This window comes from Salvelinus sp. IW2-2015, linkage group LG8 (genome assembly GCF_002910315.2).
Source record: "Salvelinus sp. IW2-2015 linkage group LG8, ASM291031v2, whole genome shotgun sequence".
Taxonomy (NCBI): Eukaryota; Metazoa; Chordata; class Actinopteri; order Salmoniformes; family Salmonidae; genus Salvelinus; species Salvelinus sp. IW2-2015.
Window position 1 is genome coordinate 22,807,136 of NC_036848.1, and position 27,968 is coordinate 22,835,103.

At 42.7% G+C, this 27,968-nt stretch overlaps 1 pseudogene; it reads right to left on the minus strand.

The window, feature by feature from the left end:
* Window positions 1–27,968, minus strand: part of LOC111967605 (short transient receptor potential channel 3-like) — an 84,377-nt pseudogene continuing 56,409 nt past the window's right edge.

Sequence of the window (27,968 nt, forward strand, 5' to 3'; positions counted from 1 at the left end):
TCAATGACTGATTATTTTATTTCTGAGGAAATTCTTGTCAGATAAACCTACTGTTTGGTTCAAAATCTCTAACGAGAGAAAGAAACAGATGAAACCAGTATTATACAACCATTGTCTAAGGCACGTGTCAAACACATTCCACGGAGGGCCGAGGGGCTGCGGGTTTTTGCTCCTCCGTTGTACTTGATTAATTAATTAAGGTCACTGACTAGTAAGGAACTCCCCTCACCTGGTTGTCTTGGTCTTAATTGAAAGGCAAAACCAAAAACCAGCAGACCCTCGGCCATAGCATGAGTTTGATAGCCCTGGCCTAAAGTGTATGTCTCAACAGAGACTATACCACTATTTGTTGCATAAAATACTGTATCTGCTTTTTTGCATTGGATGCATCTCAATCCACCGCATCCGCCAATGTCGCACTTCCTCATCTGCGGTGAAAGGTGGCAGAGCTAGAGAGGTGAGAAATCCTGAAAATTGGTGTTCTCACGAAAACGTCTGTAGGTGGATTGCCTATTGCTCTATGGAAAGAGAATCTCACAAACACAATGGTGGTGTCCGTTTTGCTCTACGACCCCAACAAGTGTCAGGGGACTCATCTGAAGTTGGTACCGTCGATGTGCCAACTTCTGTTTGTAGCTTACGAACCGCTTGGGCTACAAACTTATATGACCCCAGTGTGGAAAGAGGAGATTCTCGCGAACACGATGTTCTCCGTTTTGCTCTATGTCCCCCACAAGCGTCACGGGATTTGTCTGAAGGTAACCGGTACCGGTTTTACAAAAAAAATTMAAGTATGAAAGTAGTTTTGTGCCTACCCAAAAAAGTGGTTAAATATGTGTAAAAAATATATATTTCCTGAGCTTTCTTATATCTCCTAGATATAGAACAAACACTTCAAAACCTTGTTTATCATGATTTATTTGTTGACTGTTTGAATGTGTTATTCAATGTGTTTCTCTGGACTATAGTAGTAAAGGCCAAATGCAATATTTTATCTAATCATTTTTTGGGGAAACCTAAAGGGGTCCAAAAATTCTAATTCAAATAGCTAAATGATCCATAGTATGACCATCTTAAAACAATTCCATATGTCAGCTTAGAACCCCCACCAATATTTAATATTAATCTGACAAATCTCTAACACTAACACTATCTTTGACGTAATGGACAATTGTGGCTTTCAGGTGAAGTTTCCTSTAGGTACAGATCTAGGATCAGCTTCCGCTCCCCCAATCTTAACATCTAAGATCTAAGGGCAGCCTCTCCCTACAACAGAACAGTGAGGCACTCCTTTTTGCTATTTCCTTGTGCTGTTTTTGTCTGTTTAAACTACCTTCATGCAAAATAGCACATTGTCATTTACAAAACAACCTGGCCAGTGGGTTGCTGTGGAGGGTGTGGGGAAATGCTGGGATGTTGGCTGCTTTGATATGCTCTTCTCTCTTGCATCTCTTGAACTGTGGGTGGGGGGGGGGGGGGGGTCAACTTGTAGGGCAAGCGTGTAGTAGGGCCTAGTTTCAGTTTGTCACTCAGTTTCTGGATAAGCAAGGACAGCTCCTCTGTAGCCTGAGACTTGTCTTCCAGGAGTTCGTAACGTAGACTGGAGATGTCCTGCTTGATTTCTTTCAGTTCACCTGCAAAGTAACATAATGTGAGGTCCTAACAGAAACAATGTGAGGTCCGTTCAAGTTGATTGTATTGAGGAATTCTGTTAAAGGGTTCTCAAATGAAATATTTACTGAAATATTCACTGCATGACAATGTTGAACTGATGCACTCTCCATAATTCAATATATTTTTTATATACTGTACACAATGCAGTTAGCACGGTTTATTTGAGCTTCAAACACCAACGGGAACCCTGTGGAATTTGCAGTTTGTAGACCTCTTTCTACCCCTGAGAATTTTTCATTTTCTGCATTGTGTAACAACACCGCAAAAGATTCTCAAAGACTATTTCAAAGTAAAAGTGAAGATGCAACTTTACCTTCATTGACCTCGTCGTTTTCTTTGTCCACTTGTGCTTTCAAAACGTAGCGTTTGATGAGTCGCTTCATGATTTGCTGCAACAAGGAAGGAAAATGTAAAAKATGTAGGCCTATATGCTGTTATGTTAAAGTGGGGCTAAATTTCCCGATTTGGCCTTGTTTTTCAGCTTGGTCATTAACAAATGCAGCAGCCATGACTGAAGCAAAACGAGAGTTGTCTTGGAGGGGGTGGTTTATTGTGGGTCTCTTGTGTGTGTGTTTGCAAGTTGCAAGTGTTTGTACATTCACTCTGCCAAAACGGTACACAGTTACAGTCACTCATCCTTCTAGATAACTTGAAACAGTCTAACCAAGACCCGGTCTCCCAAAAGCATCGTACGGCTAAGTTCATCGTTAGAACCTTTGTATGAGCATCGTTAAAACTCTGAGCTGTTTCCCAAAACCATCATAATTAACAATGCACTTGAAAATGCAGGWAATCTAACGCATGCCTCGGACAACTTGTAGAACAGCTAAGTGCATGGTTAGATGTTTTTCCCCCCCTCCCGCATCACTGTATGCACAGAAGATCTCCGCTAAACATCTGTGACCGCCAATGACTTCAAAACAAAGTTGTCGATGTCTTTGCAATTGATACAAACAAGCGGCGTGTAAAAATATTATTTAAATGAAAACCGAGATGACTGCATTAAAATAAAGGCTATAGGCGTATCTCAATCATATTGAAATACATTTCTATTTTGCTACTTTTAGGCTACTGTTTGTAATTTGTCTCAATATAGTTAATGATGTACAGTATAGCCTAACATGCGTGCAATGATGTACCAAATCAGTGCTTTAGTGCATTTTAATTGGGTAAGCATTAGAATAATCCGAATCAATATTTGCAGCCGTAGGTGGTAATATCTCTCTATGAGCTAGTCAGTCATCAGTATTGTGAAATAATGTTAAGGAAAGATTTGAATAGAGAAAGCTGACCCGAGAGCAGCAGTTCCTTTCTTTCGATCCTATCAGTATAGACATATGCTCCAACGACACACTTAGTGACCATTCTTTCTGCGTGGTGAAACGCATGTTACATCTTCGGCCGTTGTAGGAAAGATACATCGCTAACACACTGGTAAGCCTAGGTTCCATCGCCATTGGGAAATCAGGCCCAGGTCTTGTGTCTCGAAGTCGCCTAGGCAAGCTAGTSCTAGCCAACTTCTTCAGCAAATTAGCTTAACCTGACAGGTGTGCGACCATGGCAAAGTTGGTTTGACATTGGATAACCTCTCTCTGGGCTAGTTAGGAAACATCAATAAATTTCACAAAGTAAATTGGACAATATTTTCATATTTTAGTTGTCTCATTAAATGCTTTCAATATTTGTATTTGAATTTCTACAATTTATAATTGGTTTGAGGTTTTTAAGTCATTGAAATTTGTATGTGTCAGCATATGGTCTKACAAGGGGTCTGAGGATCTCATCTCGGTACCTAATGGCAGTCAGGCTACCTCTGGCGAGCACATGGAGGGCTGTGCGACCCCACAAAGAAATGCCACCCCACACCATGACTGACCCAACTGACCCATCGCCAAACCGGTCATGCTGGAGGATGTTGCAGGCAGCAGAACTTCTCCACGGCGTCTCCAGACTCTGTCACGTCGTCACGTGCTCAGTGTGAACCTGCTTTCATCTGTGGAGAGCACAGGGCGCCAGTGGCGAATTTGCCAATCTTGGTGTTCTCTGGCAAATGCCAAACGTCCTGCACGGTGTTGGGCTGTAAGCACAACCCCCACCTGTGGACGTCGGGCCCTCATACCACCCTCGGAGTCTGTTTCTGACCGTTTGGCAGACACATGCACATTTGTGGCCTGCTGGAGGTCATTTTGCAGGGCGCTGGCAGTGCACCTCCTTGCACAAAGGCGGAGGTAGCGGTCCTGCTGCTGGGTTGTTGCCCTCCTACGGCCTCCTCCACGTCTCCTGATGTACTGGCCTGTCTCCTGGTAGCGCCTCCATGCTCTGGACACTACGCTGACAGACACAGCAAACCTTTTTGCACACAGCTCGCATTGATGTGCCATCCTGGATGAACTGCACTACCTGAGCCACTTGTGTGGGTTGTAGACTCCGCTCATGCTACCACTAGAGTGAAAGCACCGCCAGCATTCAAAAGTGACCAAAACATCAGCCAGGAAGCATAGGAACTGAGAAGTGGTCTGTGGTCACCACCTGCAGAATCACTCCTTTTGTCTTGCTAATTGCCTATAATTTCCACCTTTTGTCTATTCCATTTGCACAACAGCATGTGAAATTTATTGTCAATCAGTGTTGCTTCCTAAGTGGACAGTTTGATTTCACAGAAGTGTGATTGACTTAGAGTTACATTGTGTTGTTTAAGTGTTCCCTTTATTTTTTTGAGCAGTGTATTTTTTTTTTTAAATTGTCCCATATACATTGAGGTCATTTACTGATGGTCCCTAACTAGCCCCATTGGGATATTYAATGTCAAACCAAATTGACCATGGGCATTACGATCAGGTACCGTGCAGCTGTGCTCCAAATTGATGATATCATGTGTGGCTCAGTCGGTAGAGCATGGTGCTTGCAATGCCAGGATTGRGWGTTCGATTCCCATGGGGGACCAGTACAAAAATATAAGCACTCAGTCACTCTGGATAYGAGTGTCTGCTAAAATGTAAATGATTACTTGGGCAGGATTGAAATCAACCCAAGGAAAACTGTCATGGTATCCTTCATCTGTGACATACCTATCATCTCCCAAATCTCAGATTTGGACCAGACTGGCTTTATGACCAAAATTATCCTATTTATACTTTGTAGTAAATTTTGACACTAGAATACATGTTTCTGACTCATATCAATGCCACATAGGCCATTTTCAAAATGTAAAGTAGCTTTTTAAGGGCAGTCGATCTTTAATGTGACATTTTGCTAAACATTATATTTAGACTGACGGAGAGGTCAGCTTACCTGATAGCAAGTGGGTTGGTTCAGAATGCTGTGGGACTCTGCAATGCGTAGGTTGGACTGGGTGAAGAGATTGAGCTGCAAAAACAGACACGGACAAACAAAAGCACATTTGGATACTTTATCTAGATACTCAATTAACCATTATAAAAATAAGGACCAATTATCAACGAGAGTCTTAACCAGAGGTTGGAACCGGATCAGAGAACAGAACTGAAAAATAACTAAATCTTTCAAGGAACAGAAATGGAACCTGGAACGAAAGTGATCCATAATGTTCTGGAACAGAACTGTCATTTAAAAATCATGGGAACCGGTTAATATCGTTCTTTTACATTCCAGGCATTTATTTTCTAGTCCCACAACAAAACGCAACAAAGCCCTACTCTGTCACTCAGAAACGTATTCCAGTGTCTGCCTGCAAGCTGAAAATCTTTGCCTGTGAGTGTGCATGTTTAAGTTACCTGCGATCCTCCCCCCTCCTAAACAGACTCCTTTACTGACATTACAAGCTTGATTCAGAAGATAGGCAGAGACATTTGTAATTGGCTAGAGAAGAATGGATCAACATTTTCGATGCTAGTTAAGGATACTATAGGCCTAGTTATCACATTTCACGTTGAATTTATTAACTACAAAAAGGTAAGACGTGTTTTTAATTCTGGTGCCGCTCTGCAATCACGAGCCTGTTAGCTAGCTAGCTCAAGCTTGTTAGCTAGCTAGCTCAAAGGACATTCAAAGCTCCTCCATAGAAGCCGCTCCTCCTTGGTATAATTCTGTGGACCTAATTTAGATAATGCATGTCATAACAAGATGCCCAGCGCTTCAAGCCTCCTCCTCAACTCTCTCTCGCTCTCTCCCCACCCACAAAATGTCTCCCTTGCTCTCTCCCCACCCACACAATTTCAGTAGCATCTTGCGCCATAGGCTACACACATGTAAACAACTAGCTTGCCTGCTCTCTCCGCACTGGTTGGTGAAGTCATGTAATCAGCTAAATGTTAAAAACTGTTGATTTCACAGGTTAAAAAATGAACAGAAAGGAACAATATAAACGGTTTCAAACCGGTTCAGAACCTTGTTTTGCTGGTKGGAACCGTGGTATGAAACAAAATAAATAGTGATGTTCAGAACAAAATTATTGGAAAATAATTTTGGTTTCAACCCCTGGTTTTAACACTTGCAAGCACACACACCCGTACATTTACACACACACACATATACGTTTTGGGGGATCAAAAAACGAATACTACATTGTTTCGCATCATTCCTGGAACATTGTCAAAATACCAGGGTCTCAACTGACCCTGTCACTGCTCTGATGAAGGCCGTGCATTAGCTGTCAGTGTCTTATGGCTAAGGAGCTTGGAGAGGCTTCACTTACCAAGTATAGGTCAATAGTGTGTATAGTTCGATAGTGTGGTTAAAAAAAAWTTGGACTGAAGGCCATCTGGCCTCAAGTGCACAGAGAGCCTTATTAGTCATCAGTCATGTCTTCTTCTTCCCATTACCCAGCCACTCTTCGATTCCCTACAGGCTAACAGGAGGTCTACCCAAGGACATTCTTGGCCCCTCACCCACCCGATCAATAGGTAGATAATGGAAGAAATACCTTGGGTTCAGGGTAACAGAAGTGGTGTCAACCCATTTTGCTTCTAGCCTCCCCCCCAAAATATAAAGACGTTTTGTGTGTCTGACCAGAAAGCACTGGAATTCAATGTACCCCATATTTGCATGTTTTAAAACCAAAAACCACATAACACACTATATACCCCTTTCTGTGTTTGCAAACATTGCCGCATGAGCGCGATGCGCGCAAGTTGGTGGCAGAACACGGGGAAGTTCTTATAGCACGCCAGCAAAAAAAGCCTCTATTTATATGTTGCTTATGAGTGCATTTCACAATACTTTTGGATTATAATTGGATTTTAAGGCCCGTATGAATGTCCTGCTTAATATAATGTTTGTGTCATCATCGCAAGTCAACTGCATTATACTTAAAAAACACTTCAACTCGATAAAATGGCTCTTTGGCTAGCTTTTGCTACAGCCTACTGTATGTCAATTAGCGTTAGCATTCTAGCTAACAACTGCTGCATCCAAAATAGTTAATTTTGCAAAGGTCACAACCAAATATAATCTTAGCGACTGTTCAAGCAAGAATCAAAACATCACTGTAAGCGTATGAGAACCCCAAAAAGTTATTTTGTTTTGAAATAATAAGTGTAAATCTAGGCTATGTTGAATGGGCGCAGATGGCGATGGCTTTCCTACTGCAGCCAAGAGTCGCGCGCATCTGTGCGTGACGTCAGTGTGTCGTGTAATGGAAAGGGGTCTATGTGACATTTAGACCAACTGCAACGAGTCTTCCTTGTGGCTCGCCTTCTGAGATAACAATGCCGCAACATTTCCATTCCACTTGTCAGATTGCCATGTGAAATATGCCTCAGAGAAGAAATCAATGTGGTCAAATGTAGTTAATGTAAAGGGAGAAAGAGAGAGAGGGACACAGAGAGAGACAGTAAGGGTGTGTTCGTAAATTCAATCTGGAGTTTCGCTCTTGGAGCGTTCAGAGCGCACATTGGACGCGCTGGCCGAGGAGTAGGTTTGATTTAGAGTGTTCTGACCTCACAATGGCAGTCAAGCACCCAAYCTAACTGACTAAATGTTGACTAGCTTGCTAGCTACTTTCAGACACAAATAAGAGAACACCTCAATCTGACAATTTTACTCCCCCTAGCAGAGCTGGTTAGGATGTTTTCATGTTATATAGAGCATTGGTGACTAACTGTGCTGCTGGCAACAATATAATTATGCTTTTATTCCGATGTTTACTGACACTGGAGCTTTGGTAAATGCATCAATTATTATGTGCTCTGTCACACTAAGACGAGAGTGCTCTGAAATTTGAGTAGATAGCCAGAGTGAATTAACTAACGCCCTGAGAGACAGAGAGAGAGGGTGACAGACAGACAAAGYGAGAAAGAATATATGCCATGGGGGCCTACTGATTCAAGATTTAAATAAATGATGTCTTCAAAGGGATCAAATTAGAGAGAGGCATCAAACTACATTGGTTCAAACCTCCATACATATACAGTTGAAGTCGGAAGTTTACATACACTTAGGTTGGAGTCATTAAAACTCATTTTTCAACCACTCCACAAATTTCTTGTTATCAAACTATAGTTTTGGCAAGTTGGTTAGGACATCTACTTTGTGCATGACACAAGTAATTCTTCCAACAATTGTTTACAGACAGATTATTTCACTTATAATTCACTGTATCACAATTCCAGTGGGTCAGAAGTTTACATACACTAAGTTGACTGTGCCTTTAAACAGCTTGGGAAATTCCAGAATATACCTTCAGAAGGTATTCACACCACTTGACTTTTTCCACATTTTGTTGTGTTACAGCTTGAATTTAACATTTATTAAATTTAGATTTTTTTGGTGACAGGCCTACATAATACCCCATCATGTCAAAGTAGATACATTTTTTAAAAACAATGAAAAGCTGACATGTCTTGAGTCAATAAGTATTCAACCTTGTTATGGCAAGCCTAAATAAGTTCAGAAGTAAAAATGTACTTAACAAGTCACATAATAAGTTGCATGGACTCCCTATGTGTGCAATACTAGTGTTTAACATGATTTTCTAAAGACTAACTCATCTCTGTACCCCACACATACAATTATCTGTAAGGTCCCCCAGTCGAGCAGTGAATTTCAAACACAGATTCAACCACAAAGACCAGGGAGGTTTTCCAATGCCTCGCAAAGGGCATCTATTGCTAGATAAAAAATTAAAAAAACAGACATTGAATATCTCTTTGAGCATGGTTATTAATTACACTTTGGATGGTGTAATACACCCAGTCACTACAAAGATACAGGCGTTCTTCCTATAACTCAGTTGCCGGAAAGGAAGGACACTGCTCAGGGATGTCACCATGAGGCCAATGGTGAATTTAAAACAGTTACAGAGTTTAATGGCTGTGAAAGGAGAAAACTGAGGATGTATCAACAGCACTGTAGMTACTCCACAATACTAACCTAATTGACAGAGTGAAAAGAAGGAAGCCTGTACAGAATACAAATATTCCAAAACATGCATCCTGCTTGCAACAAGGCACTAAAGTAATACTGCAATTAACTTTTTGTCCTGAATACAAAGTGTTATGTTTGGGGTAAATCCAATACAACACATTACTGAGTACTGTACCACTCTCCATATTATCAAGCATAGTGGTGGTTGCATCATGTTATGGGTATGCCTGTAATCATTAAGGATGAGGGGGTTTTTCAGGATAAAAAAGAAACGGAATGGAGCTAAGCACAAGGAAAATCTTACAGATTTCCACCAGACWKTGGGAGATTAATTCATCTTTCAGCAGGACAATAACTTAAGGCCAAATCTACACGAGCCCAAATCTACACTGGAGTTGCTTACCAAGAAGACAGTGAATGTTCCTAAGTGGCAGAGTTACAGCTTTAACTCAAATCTGCTTGGAAATCTGTAGCAAGACCTGAAAATGGTTGTCCAGCAATGATCAACAACCAATTTGACAGAGATTGAAGAATTTTGAAAATAATAAATGGGAAAATGTTGCACAAGAGACTTTCCCAGAAAGACTCACAGCTGTAATCGCTGCCAAAAGTGCTTCAACAAAGCATTGACTCAGGGGTGTGAAAACTTGTGTCAATGAGATATTTGTTGTGTTTAATTTTCAATAAATGTACTAACATTTCTAAAAACATGTTTTCACTTTGTCAGTATGGTTATTTGTGTGAAGATGGTTTGAGCATTAAAAAATATTGAATCCATTTAGAATTCAGCCTGTAACAACAAAATGTGGAATAAGTCAAGGAGTATGAATACTTTTTGAAGGCACTGTACACACACACACACACACACACACACAACACACACACACACACACACACACACACACACACACACCACACACACACACACACACAACACACACCACACACACACACACACACACACATCAATACCCTGGACTTTGAACTGCCAACCCCAGCTCTAGATCCTTCTTCACACTCCGTTGTCGGCAATGCAGCATGCCGACTATCCACCTGATGTGGTGGTAGAAGGACTTGGGAGTGGGAACGATGCTGAAGGGAGGAGGCAGTGTCTTGCCGTTGTCAAAGTACGACAGCCATAGCTTGGAGCGTGCAAACTTCCACTCCACGTCCGCATCGTCCTGAGAGACAAGCAGAGTTATTTCTCTCTCTGAGCAAACACCCCCTTAACAGATTGACTTAGTGACGCTAGCTAATGTTACAAACACACATGATCAAAAACCTATTTGAACTGATCATAACCTGTTCACTTCCTTTGCTGTAGGCCTAATCTGTGAGATAACAATAGTTTGTGATTTTTAGATAACAGCATTTGCCTAATACTGCCATCTAAAGTCATACARTAATTGTTGTCTCTGATAAGAAATTACAGCAGAGGCCTCATGTCACCTGTTGTCGCTTGTTTTGTGGGATTAGCAAAGGAAATTCCCACAACACATAACATGGATCACCTAAAAATGATTGATTAATGAAGCAATAATACACAAGGGGGCGTGATTCATTGTGGCTTTAGTACAGCTGTGCTGTGGTCATATGAGGCAAGTAGGGAAACAGTGAAAGATAGTCCCATTACACATAAGGATCATCTTGAAATGACTGATTTAAGACATATTCATTGCTGACCTGATGTTTCACAATCAGAGACATCAGAGCATAACTGCCTAGGATATGCTGTGCAACAGAATAATATATATATATTTACACAGTTGAAGTAGGAWGTTTACATACACCTTAGCCAACTACATTTAAACAAAGTTTTTGACAATACCTGACATTTAATCCTAGTAAAAAATCACTGTCTTAGTTCAGTTAGGATCACCACTTTATTTTAAGAATGTGAAATGTCAGAATAATAGTAGAGTGATTTATTTCAGATTTGATTTCTTTCATCACATTSCCAGTGGGTCAGAAGCTTACATACACTCAATTAGTATTTGGTAGCATTGCCTTTAAATTGTTTAACTTGGGTCAAACATTTTGGGTAGCCTTCCACAAGCTTCCCACAATAAGTTGGGTGAATTTTGGCCCATTCCTCCTGACAGAGCTGGTGTAACTGAGTCAGGTTTGTAGGCCTCTTTGCGCGCACACGCTATTTCAGTTCTGCCCACAATTTTTCTGTAGGATTGAGGTCAGGGCTATGTGATGGCCACTCCAATACCTTGACTTTGTTGTCCTTAAGGCATTTTGCCACAACTTTGAAAGTATGCTTGGGGTCATTGTCCAATTGGAAGATCTATTTGCGATCAAGCTTTAACTTCCTGACGTCTTCCTGATGTCTTGAAATGTTGCTTCAATATATCCCCCCAAAAATTCCCCTCTTGATGCCATCCATTTTGTGAAGTGCACCAGTCCCCCCCTGCAGCAAAGCACCCCCACAATATGATGCTGCCACCCCTGTGCTTCACGGTTGGGATGGTGTTCTTCAGCTTGCAAGCGTCCCCCTTTTTCCTCCAAACATAACAATGGTCATTATGGCCAAACAGTTCTATTTTTGTTTCATCAGACCAGAGGCCAGTTCTCCAAAAAGTATGATCTTTGTCCCCATGTGCAGTTGCAAACCGTAGTCTGGCTGTTTTATGGTGGTTTTGGAGCAGTGGCTTCTTCCTTGCTGAGCGGTCTTTCAGGTTGTCGATATAGAACTTGTTTTTACTGCGGATACAGATACTTTTGTACCCGTTTCCTCCAGCATCTTCACAAGGTCCTTTGATTTGCACTTTTCGCACAAGAGTACGTTCATCTCTAGGAGACAGAACGCGTCTCCTTCCTGAGCGMTATGACGGCTGCGTGGTCCCATGGTGTTTATACCTGCGTACTATTGTTTGTACAGATGAACGTGGTACCTTCAGGCGTTTGGAAATTGCTCCCAAGGATGAAACAGACTTGTGGAGGTCTACAATTGTTTTTCTGAGGTCTTGGCTGATTTCTTTTGATTTTCCCATGATGTCAAGCAAAGAGGCACTGAGTTTGAAGGTAGGCCTTGAAATACATCCACAGGTACACCTCCAATTGACTCAAATGATGTCAATTAGCCTATGAGAAGCTTCTAAATCCATGACATAATTTTCTGGAATTTCAGGCTGTTTAACGGCATACTCAACTTAGTGTATGTAAACCTCTGACCCACGAATTGTGATACAGTGAATTATAATTGAAATAATCTGTCTGTAAACAATTGTTGGAAAAATGACTTGTGTCATGCACAAAGTAGATGTCCTAACCGACATCCCAAAACTATAGTTTGGTAACAAGAAATTTGTGGAGTGGTTGAAAAATCGAGTTTTAACGACGCCAACCTAAATGTATGTAAACTTTGACTTCAACTGTATATACACTAGCGTTCAAAAGTTTGGGGTCACTTAGAAATGTCTGTGTTTTTGAATTTTTTTATTCATTAAAATAACATAAAATTGATCAGAAATACTGTGTAGACATTGTTAATGTTGTAATTGACTATTGTAGCTGGAAACATTTGATTTATAATGGAATATCTACATAGGCGTACAGAGGCCCATTATCAGCAACCATGCCTGTGTTCCAATGGCATGTTGTGTTAGCTAGTTTGCGCTGTTCTGTGAAGGTAGTACACCYTGTTGTACGAGATCTGCAGTTTCTTGGAAATTTCTTGCATGGAATAGCCTTCATTTCTCAGAACAAGAATAGACTAATGAGTTTCAGAAGAAAGTTCTTTGTTTCTGGCCATTTTGAGCCTGTAATCGAACCCACAAATGCTGATGCTCCAGACACACAACTAGTCTAAAGAAAGACAGTTTTATTGCTTCTTTAAATCAGTACAACAGTTTTCAGCTGTGCTAACATAATTGCAAAAGGGTTTCCTAATGATCAATTATCCTTTTAAAATTATAAACCTGGATTAGCTAACACAACCCTGCCTTTGGAACACAGGAGTGATGGATGCTGATAATGGGCCTCTGTACGCCAATGTAGATATTCCATAAAAAATCTGTCGTTTCCATTCATTTACAGCATTAACAATGTCTACACTGTATTTCTGATCAATTTGATGTTGTTTTAATGGACKAAAAAATTGGCTTTTCCTTCAAAAACAAGGTCATTTCTAAGTGACCCCAAACTCTTGAACGGTTGTGTACATATATGTGAGAAGGAATACAACAAGCTGTTTGTTTGTGGCTATGAAAGTTAATTGTTTGTGTGTGATCAGGGATGTATTCATTCCGCCGATTCTGTAAAAACAAAATCTTAAACAGAAGCAAACGGAACAAAACGGGGACATACATACGTGAATTTGTCCAATAGAAACTCAATTGTTTCATTGAACTGGGTGAATGGAATATGAATGACAGTCATACAATATGCTGTAATAGAAATAAGGCCATTCTCATAAAAATAAAAAATTGTCCTCCCTCATCTTAAACGGCACCGACGGCCACTACAGTACTAGTCAAAAGTTTGYACACACCTACTCATTCCAGGTTTTTCTTTATTTTTTAAAATATTTTGTACATTGTAAAATAATAATGAAGACATAAAAACGATGAAATCATGTAGTAACCAAAAAAGTGTTTAACAAATCWAAATATATTTTATATTTGAGACTCTTCAAAGAAGCCACCCTTTGCCTTGACAGCTTTGCGCACTCTTGGCATTCTCTCAACCACCTTCACCTGGAATGCTTTTCCAACAGTCTTGAAGGAGTCCCACATATGCTGAGCACTTGTTGGCTGCTTTTCCTTCACTCTGTAGTCTAACTCATCCCAAACCATCTCAATTGGGTTGAGTTCAGGGGATTGTGAAGGCCAGGTCATCTGATGCAGCACTCCATCACTTGCCTTGGTCAAGTAGCCCTTACAAAGCCTGGAGGTGTGTTTGGGTCCTTGTCCTGTTGAAAAACAAATGATAGTCCCACTAAGCACAAATCAGATGGGATAGCGTATCACTGCAGAATGATGTGGTAGCCATGCTGGTTAAATTTGCCTTGAATTCAAAATAAATCACTGACAGTGTCACCAGCAAAGCACCCCCACACCATCACACCTCTTCCTCCATGCTTCACGGTGGGAACCACACATGCAGAGATCATCCGTTCACCTACTCTGCGTCTCACAAAGACACAGAGGTTGGAACAAAAAATCTCAAATTTGTACTCGTCAGACCAAAGGACAGATTTCCACCGTTCTTGTCTCCTTGTTCGGGCGGTGCTCGGCGGTCGACGTCACCGGTCTTCTAGCCATCATTGATCCATTTTTCAMTTTCCATTGGTTTTGTCTTGTCTTCCTACACACCTGGTTCCAATCCCATTCATTACATGTTGTGTATTTAACCCTCTGTTTCCCCTCATGTCCTTGTCGGAGATTGTTTGTTGGTATGCTCGTGATTTATGAATGTTCCCTCAATCTACACACAATACCTCATGATGACAAATCGAAAACAAGTTTTTATAAATGTTTGCAAATGTATAAAAAAAAACGACATAAATGCCTTATTTACATAAGTATTCAGACCCTTTGCTATGAGACTCGGAATTCAGCTCAGGTGCATCCTCTTTCCATTGATCATCCTTGAGATGTTTCTACAACTTGAATGTCCACCAGTGAGTCCACCAGTGAAAAATTCAATTGATTGGACATGATTTGGAACGGCACAGACCTGTCTATATAAGGTTCCACAGTTGATAGTGCATGTCAGAGCAAAAACCAAGCCATGAGGTCGAAGTATTTGTCCGTAGAGCTCCGAGACAGCATTGTGTGAAGGCACAGATCTGGGGAAGGGTACCAAAAGCATTCAGCAGCATTGAAGGTCCCCAAGAACACTGTGGCCTCAATCATTCTTTAAAAAAAAAAATCAATTTAAAAAAAAAATGTATCCCCTTTTCTCCCCAATTTTCGTGGTATCCAATCGCTAGTAATTACTATCTTGTCTCATCGCTACAACTCCCGTACGGGCTCGGGAGAGACGAAGGTCGAAAGTCATGCGTCCTCCGAAGCACAACCCAACCAAGCCGCACTGCTTCTTAACACAGCGCGCCTCCAACCCGGAAGCCAGCCGCACCAATGTGTCGGAGGAAACACCGTGCACCCGCCCCCCTCGTTTAGCGCGCACTGCGCCCGGCCCGCCACAGGAGTCGCTGGAGCGCGATGAGACAAGGATATCCCTACCGGCCAAACCCTCCCTAGCCCGGACGACGCTAAGCCAATTGTGCCTCAATCATTCTTAAATGGAGGAAGTTTGGAACCACCGCTTATCACCTGGCCAATACCATCCTTATGGTGAAGCATGGTGGTGGCAGCATCATGCTGTGGGGATGTTTTTCAGCGGCAGGGACTGGGAGACTAGTCAGGATCGAGGCAAAGATGAACGGAGCAAAGTACAGAGAGATACTTGATGAAAACCTGCTCCAGAGCTCTCAGGACCTCAGACTGGGGCGAAGGTTCACCTTCCAACAGGACAACGACCCTAAGCACACAGCCAAGACAATGCAGGAGTGGCTTCGGGACAAGTCTCTGAATGTCCTTGAATGGCCCAGCCTGAGCCCTTTCTTGAACCCAATCGAACATCTCTGGAGAGACCTGAAAATAGCTGTGCAGCAAAGCTCCCCATCCAACCTGACAGAGCTTGAGAGGATCTACAGAGAAGAATGAAGAAACTCCCCAAATACAGGTGTGCCAAGCTTGAAGCGTCATATCCAAGAAAACTTAAGGCTGTAATCACTGCCAAAGGTGCTTCAACAAGGTACTGAATAAAGTGTCTGAATACTTACGTAAATGTGATATTTCCTTTTATTTTTATTTTTTTTACACATTTGCAAAAAGTTCTAAAAACCTGTTTTTGCTTTGTCATTATGGGGTATTGTGTGTAACTTCATGAGATTATTTTAAAATAAGGCTGTAACAACATTTTGAAAAAGTTAATACTTTCCGAATGCACTGAATACAAAAAGATTACACCAAAATACACTAGTACCCCTATAACTATAATCAGATGTAATGGTGGGTCTACAGATGCCACTGACTTACCTCTGCGGCYAAGTCTCCCCCTACATACAGATCTAGGATCTGCTTCCCTTCCCCAATCCTAACCTTAATGATTAGTGGGGAATTTATTTTATTTACCCAAGATCAGTATCTAGGGGCAACTTCACTACACCAGTGACTCACCTCGATTTCTTGATAGGAGCTGTTGATCATGGCGATCAGCATGTTGAGCAACACCACCACCATGGTCACGTTGTAGATTCCATAGAGAACGTAGCCGATGTTCTCGATGAACTTGTGGTTGTACTTGAGCACCACAGAGGACACCTCGGACAGTCCAAATATAGACCAYAACAGAGTCTTGAAGCTCTCCTCCATCCTATGGTGACAAGGAAGGAAGGAAGGGGATACGAAAGCTATAGGACAAGCTGATCAGATCAGGAGTTTCTAGTTTGTTGTTGTGCCCTAGCGAAATCACAAACTATATTTAGCTGTTGCCCAAAGTGACAGGCGATAAAGCGCTGCTTCAAATAGAGTGATGTCACCTCATGTGTAGCCTAACTTATAAGTGTGTGGGGAATGAACCAAATATATCGCCATGTCTTGCTTAATACTAAAATGCATCATCCTGTGTTAAAGTATTCTGGTTGCCAAAGTCCCTTCGAGAAACATTTATAAACGTGAGAATTGTTGCCATGAAATTAGATATTTTTTTATTTCAGGTGATGTTGCTGTATTTTATATTGTGTGTAATATGAATTCCACAGATGTCCTTGGTAAGAGCAGAAATGACCATTGTGACTCTTGGCAATGTTAGATGTGTGTGTGTGTGTTCCATTTATGCCAAGGCAGCTTGGCTAATGAAATGCAATATGGACACTAAGACAATAGAGGAAAATAATAACCATAACAATGGGAAGGATTTCATTTTCTCAGCCTCAGCTTGGAAACAGTAACCTTGGCGGTAATCCACTCCAGTGTGAAATTAGTTATTTTTGCTGAGCTGCCACAATCTCGGCGGTGCCTTTTCCAATTCAGTTTAGAAGAACTCTTCGAAAGYGAGTCCAAGGTTGGCCACTTTCAACTTCATTCTGCACTACAATGACTGAGTCGATAGACTGAATGAGCTAGCACCGCATGAATGGGCTCAAATAGAGGAAGAAAAGAGCTCCCTACATGAATGGCGAACTCATTTGTTGGAGATTTTTGTTTCACGTAAATAGGTCCCAAGCAGTATTACTTTATAAATMTGTACCAATCGTATTCTCAAGTCTTATGTTTTAGGAGTGTATTCATTTTAGGGGCTTTGGGGACAAAACAGTATGGTTGAATGTGTACAAAAACTCCCTACTGACTGTCAGTCCATACAGAGTAACTGTGTACAGAGCAGTTCCTGTCACTGATTCCAGACCTGCCTGAGTGACCATCGATTAATGTTCTCTTATGTGGTGAGTCCCTATAAGTCTGTTCCCATAAGTGTCTCACCATATGTCTATTCCAACAAATGTCTGATATATCACTCACGTGGTGAAGGCCGGGTTGACCTTGGCACCCAAGTAGTACGAATAGAGGATGAACATGCCGATCATGAACGCCAGGAAGACCATGATGAACAGGACCATAAACTTGAAGATGTCTTTGACRGTGCGGCCCAGGGAGATCTGGAGCGGTCCGAAGCTCTCGTTAGCCGGCAGGATGTAAGCGATGCGTGTGAAACTCAGCACCACGGCGATGGCGTACAGCCCTTCTGAGATCAGCTGGGGGTCCGACGGCAGCCATTTGTCCCTTGCTACGTGGAGGAATGGGCGACAGCAACATGAACAATGTGTTTAATGCATTGCGCTATTAGACTGCTCTACACAATGGTTGGGTTACACTTTGTTTTACAGTCCCACTATGTCTTTGTGGGCTTTGAAATAACACAGCAAATAGTAATTGTATAATAATTCCCCTAAAAGTAGTCTTTTGTTTCTTTACGATTCATCAACACAAGCACCAATACATAKAATTTCTCAGTAAATATCAGCTAAAACTAAATGAAACAGGACTATAAAATAAGGTGCTACCACAATTTGCATAGGCCACTTATGCTCTCAATGTCAAATTAAAAACAGGTGTTTATGTGATTTTAAATGTTTGCCCTTTTGCATGTTCTAATGATATACCTAATGATAATTTTTCTCCCTTCTGCGTGCAGTGTACTAGGTGGATAATGTTGCACTTAAAGTTATTCTGTATGTGTACGTCASTGTGTACGATTAGACAATTAGAGCGGTAAGAATCTAATGATTCTTGAGATTAGTGTGCKTGCCCTTAAGCATAATCATTGCTAACACTGTTACACGTCTTGCAGGGCAAGTGGTCAGGAAACATCTGTATTGACATTTGTGGTAGTATTTGTAGATGTGTGCAAGATGCCTAATTGTCTCAACTGTATCACAGGTTTAAGAAGATGGCATTGCAGTGGATAGCTGCTGTTTTACGGGCTCCTGACGAAGCCTGCATTAAAAATAATTTGGTTGTTGCTGATCTTACATTTTTTTGTACATAATGTTTCTCGCCATCATTTCATATGACCGAAAACAGCTTGTGGACATCAGAACAGTGATCATTAACCTCGATTTGATGACGATTTCTACTTCAGCGAGTTTTGGACATTCTGCTTACCCCGGACCAGGCCCTGATCCCTGGCACTTGAAAGAGAAAGCAGCGGCGAAAGAGAGGCAAGCGAGGTGGTGTCTTGACTACGTTGGCAAGCAAGTAGACCATCATTGCCCTCTACTTTGTTGGCGGACGTGCAGTCACTGGAGAATAAACTGGATGAGCTCCGTTTGAGACAATTCTATCAACGGGACCGGAAAAAAKTGTAATATCCTATGTTTCTCGGAGTCGTGGCTGAACGAGGACATGGATATCCAACTCTGTTTTTTCTCTGCATCGTCAAGATCAGATGGCAGACGAGAGGTGCAGCGGTGTGTCTCTTTGATAACAACAGCTGGTGCACGATCTCTAATGTTTAGGAAGTCTAGAGTTTTTCTTTTGACCGAGTTAGAATACCTCATGATAAGCTGCAGACCATACTATTTAACAAGAGAGTTCCCATCTATATTTTTRGTAGCTGTCAATTTATCACCACAAATCAATGCTGGCACTAACACCACACTCAACAAAATCCGTTTTACCAGATTTTTACCAGAATGTCACCTATGCAAATAGAGGCGACAAAACTCTAAATGACCTTTATTCCACACTCAGAAATGCATACAAGGCCCTCCCTCACCCTCCCTTTGGGAAATCAGTTACATCAGTCACCGGCTTCATTAATAAGTGCATCGACGACGTTGTCTTCACAGTGACCGTACAGTGGTTGCTCCTTTAAAAGTTGTGTCACACTGCAGCACACCTTGTGGGCTGCAGCAGCATTCTGTGGCACGTTATTTAATTGTCAGCCATTTTATCTGTTGATGCAAGTTAGTGCTAGTTTGACCACCAGTGGGCATCTTTGAGAAGCATTTGATAGTCTTCCATATTGGCATTACCAGCGAATTTAAAACCTTTTTTGTAATACCATAGTATATGGGATTGATTTTAAGAAATTTTGCTTAAATAATTTGAATAACATTATGGTGTTTCTATTCCGAGAAAAATTTAAAACGAAACCCTCAGGGTTTCCATTAGGATGGAATGGCGCTGTACAACGTGATGGTCGGGATTAGGTTACAGCATAAGAGGATTCTAAATTAACATAATATTTCCACACCCTAATTGTAGTGTAACCAATACCCAAATGGAGATAAAAATCMCATTGATTTATCAAGACCAGTCCCCATGCTTGTCTCAGAGCGGCGCGAAACCACCTGCGTTTGTTTAGTAGGCTACTGTGCAGTCTGACAAGTAAACATAGCCTACAACACATACTATAGTAAACATGGGAAAGTGCCTAATTCCTTACATAAGGGAGAGCACGCCATGTCCAGACTTTCTCCGTGACCTCAAGTACCTTCAATAATGGCTGTACTAAAGAGATGCGGGAGACCGGGGTTCAATTCCCCGACGGGGAGGAAGTATATCTGTCCTTGTAAAAAAGCTCTTAACTGTGTTATTTCATAGTTGTGATGTCTTTACTATTATTCTACAATGTAGAAATAGTAAAAATAAAGAAAAATCCTGGAATGACTAAGTGTSTCCAAACCTTTGACTCGTACTTTCTTAATTCATTTGATTAATATTATGGTYTTTCTACTCCAAGAAAAACTAAAAACCCTCTGGGTTTCTGTTAGGATGGAACAGAAYWTATGGCACTGTACAACGTGACGGTCGGAGGTACAGTACTGGGCTATTTAGCTAAAGAATCCCTGTGTCGTGCGGGCAGGGCACGCGGGAGACCGGGGTTCAATTCCCTGCCAGGGAGGAAGGAGTAAGCTGTCCTTGTAAATAAGAATTTGTTCTCAACTGACTTGCCTAGTTAAATAAAGGTTACACTAAGAGCATAACATTTCATCACCCTAATTTTCTAATTCTAGTCTAACCAATACCCAAACGGAGATTAAGTGAAAATAAAATGTKATTGATTTATCAAGCTCATTCCCCATGCTTGTCTCAGAACAGTGCAAAACAGTGCTAAAATAGTTGTAGGCTTTTGCTTCTAACTTCAATATGCTCTTTAAATAAATAAGACCTACACCACTTTTAACAGCACATTATTCAACACTAGTGAGACTCGTGTCGCCTAGGGTAGGCCTACAGTATATCGAAAAATATGACGTGGCTCTCCGCTAATAATTACATATAGAGGATTGGAGGATTCTAACTTAAAACCAAAAGCCACCTCATGGGTCTCCCGGTGGCGGTCGGCACAGGTATCAAACCTGCACCAGCCAGTTAAGTTATTTTATATTGGTCTAGGCTCCGAAGAAATAGAATCCAAATAAGCGCTCTTGTTGTTTGTAAAGTCAAATTAAAATGAAGATTATTGTTGAAATGAATTGCTCGACTGGTGTAGGTTCTCTCCATCTGTTGGTGTGCAACACTTGCATAACAGGTTAGCTATATTTTCAGCACCTGCCACTGTTCAACTCCTATTGATTGCGCTGCGGATGCCGCCAGTTTTTTTTATTTTTATGTAACCTTTATTTAACTAGGCAAGTCAGGTAAAAACTAATTATTATTTACAATGACAGCCTACCCCGGCCAAACCATCAATTCAGGACTAAGATTGAATCCTATGCTGGCTCTGACGCTCGACTGATGTGGCAGGGCTTGTAAACTATCATGAATTATAAAGGGAAGCCCAGCCGTGAGCTGCCCACCGACATGAGTCAACCAGACAAGCTAAATGCCTTCTATGCTCCTTTGAGGCAAGCAACACTGAACCATGCATGAGAGCACCAGCTGTTCTGGATGATTGTGTGATCTCGCTCTCCGTAGCCGATGTGAGTAAGACATTTAAACAGGTTAACATTTACAAGGCCACGGGGCCAGATGAAATACCAGGACYTGTTCTCAGAGCATGCACTGACCAGCTGGCATGTGTCTTCACTGACATTTTCAACCATCTCTGACCCGGTCTGTTATACCAACTTGTTTCAAACAGACCACCATAGTCCCCATGCCCATGAACGCCAAGGTAACCTGCCTAAATTACTATCGCCCAATAACACTCACATCTTTAACCATGAAATGCTTTGAAAGGCTGGTCATGGCTCACATCAACACCATCATCCCAGACACCATGAACTCACTCCAACTCGCATACCGCCKCAACAGATCCACAAATGACGACAMCTCTATTGCACTCCACACTGCCCTCACCCACCGAGACAAAAGGAATACCCATGTAAGAACACTGTTTGCCTGAGGCTGATGCCGTGCAGGTGTTTGTACACATGCATATTAACACACTCTCATTCAAATAAACACATACAAGAACACACACATACATGTAATAGTGCCAGACATGCACACAAACGCATACAGTTGGCATTACTGTTATGATTTTAGTTGTTCTTGATGTCCTTTGTTAAATTCATTATTTTGTTTTATTATTTCTTTGCAATGTTGTTTGCTGTTTTCTTCTGTCTTTTCCTTTTTTCTATTTAGTTAATTCTCTTGGTTGTTGGTGCATTAAGGGGTTCTTGGTTGTTGGTGCATTAAGGGGTTCTTGGGGGTGGGGAATGGAATTAATTGTATTTTCTTTCTTCCTCGGGAGGGCCTGTGGGAGGGGTCTCGAATGGTTGAGGGACAGCTATTGGGGAACTGTAGGGGGATCTTGGAGAGTTGGGGTTCACGTTTTTTGGCCTGGTGGTTGGATCGGTCAACATGCCCTTGAGCAGGGCATTGACTCTGTGTATTAAAGATTTTTACTTTAAAAAAGAAAGAAAAAAAGAATGCTGTTCATTCACTAAAGCTCAGCATTCAACATCATAGTGCCCTCCAAGCTCATCACCAAGCTCAGGACCCTGGGACTGAATGCCTCCCTCTGCAACTCAATCCTGCACTTCCTGACAGGCCGCCCCCAGGMTAGGTAACAACACAACCGACACGCTGACCATTAACACGGGGCCCCTCAGCGGAGTATGCTTTTGTCCCTTCCTCCCTGTACACCCACGACTGCATGGCCCGCACAGCTCCAACACCAAGTTTGCTGATGACAAGACGGTGGTAGGAGTGATCACCGATGTCGATGAGGCAGTCTATGGGGAGGAAATCTGTGACCTGGCAGTGTGGTGCCAGGACAACAACCTCTCCTTCAACTACAGCAAGATAAAGGAGCTGATCGTGGACTACAGGAAACGGAGGGGCAAGTATGCACCCATCCACATCGATGGGGCTGTATTGGAGCGGTTCGAGAGCTTCAAGTTCCTCTGTGTCCACATCAATAAGGAATTAACATGGTCCATACACACCCACACAGTTGTGAACTGGGCACATCAGCTCCACTTCCCCCTTTTCAGGTGCCTGAAAATATTTGGCATGGGCACTCAGATCATCAAAATGTTCTACAGCTGCACCATTGATAGCATCTTGACTGGCTGCATCACTGCTTGGTATGGCAACTGCAAGGCATCCGACCACAAGCCACTACAGAGAGTAGTGAGTGCGGCCCAGTACATCCCTGGGGCCGACCTCCCTACCATCCAGGTCTTCTACACCAGGCGGTGTCAGAGGAAGGCCKAAAAAATGGTCAAAGATTCCAGCCACCCAAGTCATACACTGTTGCCAAGTTTGGAACCAACAGGACCCTGAACAGCTTCTACCCCCAAGCCTTAAGACTGCTAAATAGCTAATCAAATGGCTACCCGGACTACCTGCATTTACCCTTTTTTTGCACTAACTCTCTTGCACTCTTTGCACACATACTGGACTCCACCCACACTGACATCCCAACACACACACACACCCACACTGACATCCCAACACACACACACACACACACACACACACACACACACACACACTACAGACGCCCACACATAGCACGCGCACACATGCGTACTGACGCCACACACACACACGCTATTGCTACTGTCTGCAGTCACTTTAACCCTACCTATGTGAACATAGCACTGGAAGACACTGGGAGATGGCCCCAACGGAGATGGCAGCATCGCTACTAGCTCTAAGAAAACTTTGCAGTATTTGGTTTCTTTATGTACTATTTTTTACATTATTAGCTCAGGAAATGTTTTGTGTCATTACATACAGCCGGGAAGAACTATTGGATATTAGAGAAGCGGTAACTCACCAGAACTACCCGCATTACGACCAGGAATACAACTTCCCTGGAACAGATCCTTTGTTCACTCTTCCCAGAGAAATTCAACTTATTCCAAAGTCCGACCCAAAACATTGCCGGTGGAGGAGAGGCACTCGAGGTGGCCTGCTGGTTTGACTTAGAGGCGCACACACCACTCAACGCTTCCGAGTATATTACTCACTAATGTTCAGTCTTTCTTTCCAGAGAGACATCGGGGCCTGTAACATACTTTCTTTCARAGAAACATGGCTCTCTCGGGATATTCTGTTGGAGTCGGTAAAGCCAGCAGGATTCTCAGTACATCGCGCAGACAGYAATAAATATCTCTCCAGGAAGCAGAAGGGTGGAGGGGTGTGTTTCATGATTAACGACTTATGGTGTAATTCTAGGAACATACAGGAACTCAAGTCCTTTTGTTCACCCGATCTAGAATACCTCACAATTAAATGCCAACCATATTATCTCCCAAGAGAATTCTCCTCCATCATCGCCACGGCCGTTTACATCCCACCTCAAGCCGAAACCTTGACGGCCCTCAAAGAACTTCACTGGACTTTATGCAAACTGGAAACCACATATCCTGAGGCTGCATTTATAGTAGTTGGGGKTTTTAACAAAGCAAATCTGAGGACTAGGCTGCCGAAGTTCTATCAACACATTGACTGTCCTACTCACGCTACTAAGACTCTCGACCATTGCTATTCAAACTTCCGGAATGCTTACAAGGCCCTCCCCCGCCCTCCTTTCGGCAAATCTGACCACGACTCCATCTTGCTCCTCCCGTCCTACAGGCAGAAACTCAAACAGGAAGTGCCCATGCTTCGTACTATTCAATGCTGGTCTGACCAATCGGTATCCACGCTTCAGGATTGGTTTGATCACTTGGACTGGGATATGTTCCGGGTAGCTTGCAAAAATAATCTAGACGCATACACGGATATGGTGACTGAGTTCATAAGAAAGTGTATAGGAGATGTAGTACCCACTATGACTATTAAAACCTACCCTAACCAGAAACCCTGGARAGATGGTAGCATTCAAGCGAAACTGAAAGCGCAAACCACCACATTTAACCAGGGCAAGGCGACTGGTAATATGGCAGAATATAAACAGTGTAGTTATTATCTCCGCAAGGCAATCAAACAAGCTAAACGTCAGTATAGAGAAAGTGTAGTCGCAAATCAACAGCTCAGACACGAGATGTATGTGGCAGGGACTACAGACAATCACGGACTACAAAAGGAGAACCAGCCACGTCGCCGAGACTGACGTCTTGCTTCTGGACAGGCTAAACACATTCTTCACACGCTTTGAGGATAACACAGTGCCACCGACGCGGCCCGCTACCAAGGACTGTGGGCTCTCCTTCTCTGTGACCAACCTGAGTAAAATATTTAAACGTGTTAACCATTAACCACCATTAACCAGCTGGCTGGTGTGTTTACGGGCATATTCAATATCTCCCTATCCCAGTCTGTTGTCCCCACATGCTCAAGATAGCCACCATTGTTCCTGTACCCAAGAAGGCAAAGGTAACTGAACTTAATGACTATGGCCCTGTAGCACTCACCTCTGTCATCATGAAGTGCTTTGAGAGACTAGTCAACGTTCATATCACCTCTACCTTACCTGCCACCCTAGACCCACTTCAATTTGCTTACCGCCCCATTAGATCCACAGACGATTCAAACGCCATCCCTCTGCACACTGCCCTGTCCCATCTGGACAAGAGAAATACCTATGTAAGAATGCTGTTTATTGACTATAGCTCAGCATTCAACACCATAGCACCCTCCAAGCTCATCATTAAACTTGAGCCCCTGGGTGTGAACCCCGCCCTGTGGGTCCTGGACTTCCTGACGGGCTGCCCCTAGGTGGTGAAGGTAGGAAACATCACCTTCACTCCGCTGATCCTCAACAATGGGGCCCCACAAGGATGTGTGCTCAGCCCCCTCACCCATGACAACTCAATCCTCAAGTTTGCAGACGACACAACYGTAGTAGGCTTGATTACCAACGATGACAAGAAAGCCTACAGTGAGGAGGTGAGGGCTCTGGGAGTGTGGTGCCTGGAAAACAACTTCTCACTCAACGTCAATGTCAACAAAATAAAGGAGATGATTGTGGACGTCAGGAAACAGCAAAGGGTGCACCCCCCATCTACATCAACGGTACCGCAGTGGAGAAGGTGGAAAGCTTCAGGTTTCTTGGCATACACATCACTGACAAACTGAAATGGACCACCCACACAGACAGTGTGGTTAAGAAGGCGCTACAGAGCCTCTTCAACCTCAGGAGGCTAAAGAAATTTGGCTTGTGACCTAAAACCCTCACACATTTTTACAGATGCACAATTGAAAGCATCCTGTCGGGCTGTATCACCATCTGGTACGGCAACTGCACCGCCCGCAATCGCAAGGCTCTCCAGAGGGTGGTGCGGTCTGCCCAACGCTTTACCGGGGGTAAACTATCCGCCCTCCAGGACACCTACAGCACCCGATGTCACAGGAAGGCCAAAAAGATCCTCAAGGACATCAAACACCCGAGCCACTGCCTGTTCACCCCGCTATCATCCAGAAGGCGAGGTCAGTACAGGTGCATCAAAGCTTGGACCGAGAGACTGAAAAACATCTTCTACCAGAAGGCCATCAGACTGTTAAACAGCCATCACTAGCACATTAGAGGCTGCTGCCTATAGGCAGACTAGGAATCACTGGCCACTTTAAGTAATGGAACACCAGTCACTTTAAAAATGTTTACATATCTGGCATTACTCATCTTATATGTATATACTGTATTCTATACTATTCTACGGTATCTCATTCACTTAATAATGTTTACATATCTTGCATTACTCATCTCATATGTATACACTGTATTCTATACTATTCTACTGTATCTTAGTCCGTTCCGCTCTGACATCGCTCGTCCATATGTATATAGTCTTAATTCATTCCTACTTAGATTTGTGTGTATTGGGTATATGTTGTGTAATTTGTTAGATATTACTTGTTAGGTATTACTGCACTGTCGGAGATAGAAGCACGAGCACTTCGCAACACCCACAATAACATCTGCTAATCACGTGTATGTGACCAATACAATTGTATTTGATAGCAACCTCAATTACCTTGTACCCCTGCACATCGACTCGGTACTGGTACATATAGCCATGTTACATTTACTCCTTAATATTATTCATTATTCACTGTGTATTTATTGCTCGTGTCACTATTTCTGTGACAAATAACATTTGATTGGGTGCATCCTGACTTTAGGAAAAAAAATCGATACAGTAGCTCTTCTCTCACCGTAGGTAAAGTATTTGACCTCCGGGGGTAGGGTCACTAGGGAGAGGTCGGTGGTGTGGATCTTTTCGTTGACGTACTGCTGGGCTCTGGTGGCCTGGAGGAAGGCAAAGAACCGAGCGGTGAAAGCGGCAATGAAGATGGAGAGCATGCCAAAGTCCAGAACGTTCCACAGCTGCTGCATGTACTCCCTGGGCCCCTCGGTCCACAACTCCTTACACTCCGACCACATCATCCCTGCAGAGGAGGCAACAAAGTTGTGGGTTGTGTTCAATAGGCACCAAACAGATTAAAAGGTTCTAAAACTGAGAGACAAATGTCTGCAGAGGAAACAACATCAAGAAGAAATGGGTTGTGTTAATTAGGTAACTGAATTAACTGAAAAAAAGGTCTGAAACGAAGAGGGACTATCTGGACGTATCCAATAAGAATGCCCATTGTCATTTTCCGTTGCAAATTGTTTTGCTATGTCATGCCCTAATTAACATGACTGGCAATAGTGAGACTGCAGTGTGTTGATTCAGTAATCACCTAATGTCTACCTAAAGAAACCACATTGAGGGCCTGAAAATAGGTTCATTTGTTTATTAAATCAACTGAATGAATCTAGCTGTGAATTTATTTAAACACTACAGATTAGAAACTCTAAGCCCTGGTACAAACACAGCTCTATCGCTGCACCAAACTAGACCACTGCGCCACTCCCGGGTGGCGCAGTGGTCTAGGGCACTGCATCGCAGTGCTAGCTGCGCCACCAGAGTCTCTGGGTTCGCGCCCAGGCTCTGTCGCAGCCGGCCGCAACCGGGAGATCCGTGGGGCGACGCACAATTGGCATAGCGTCGTCCGGGTTAGGGAGGGTTTGGCCGGTAGGGAGGGTTT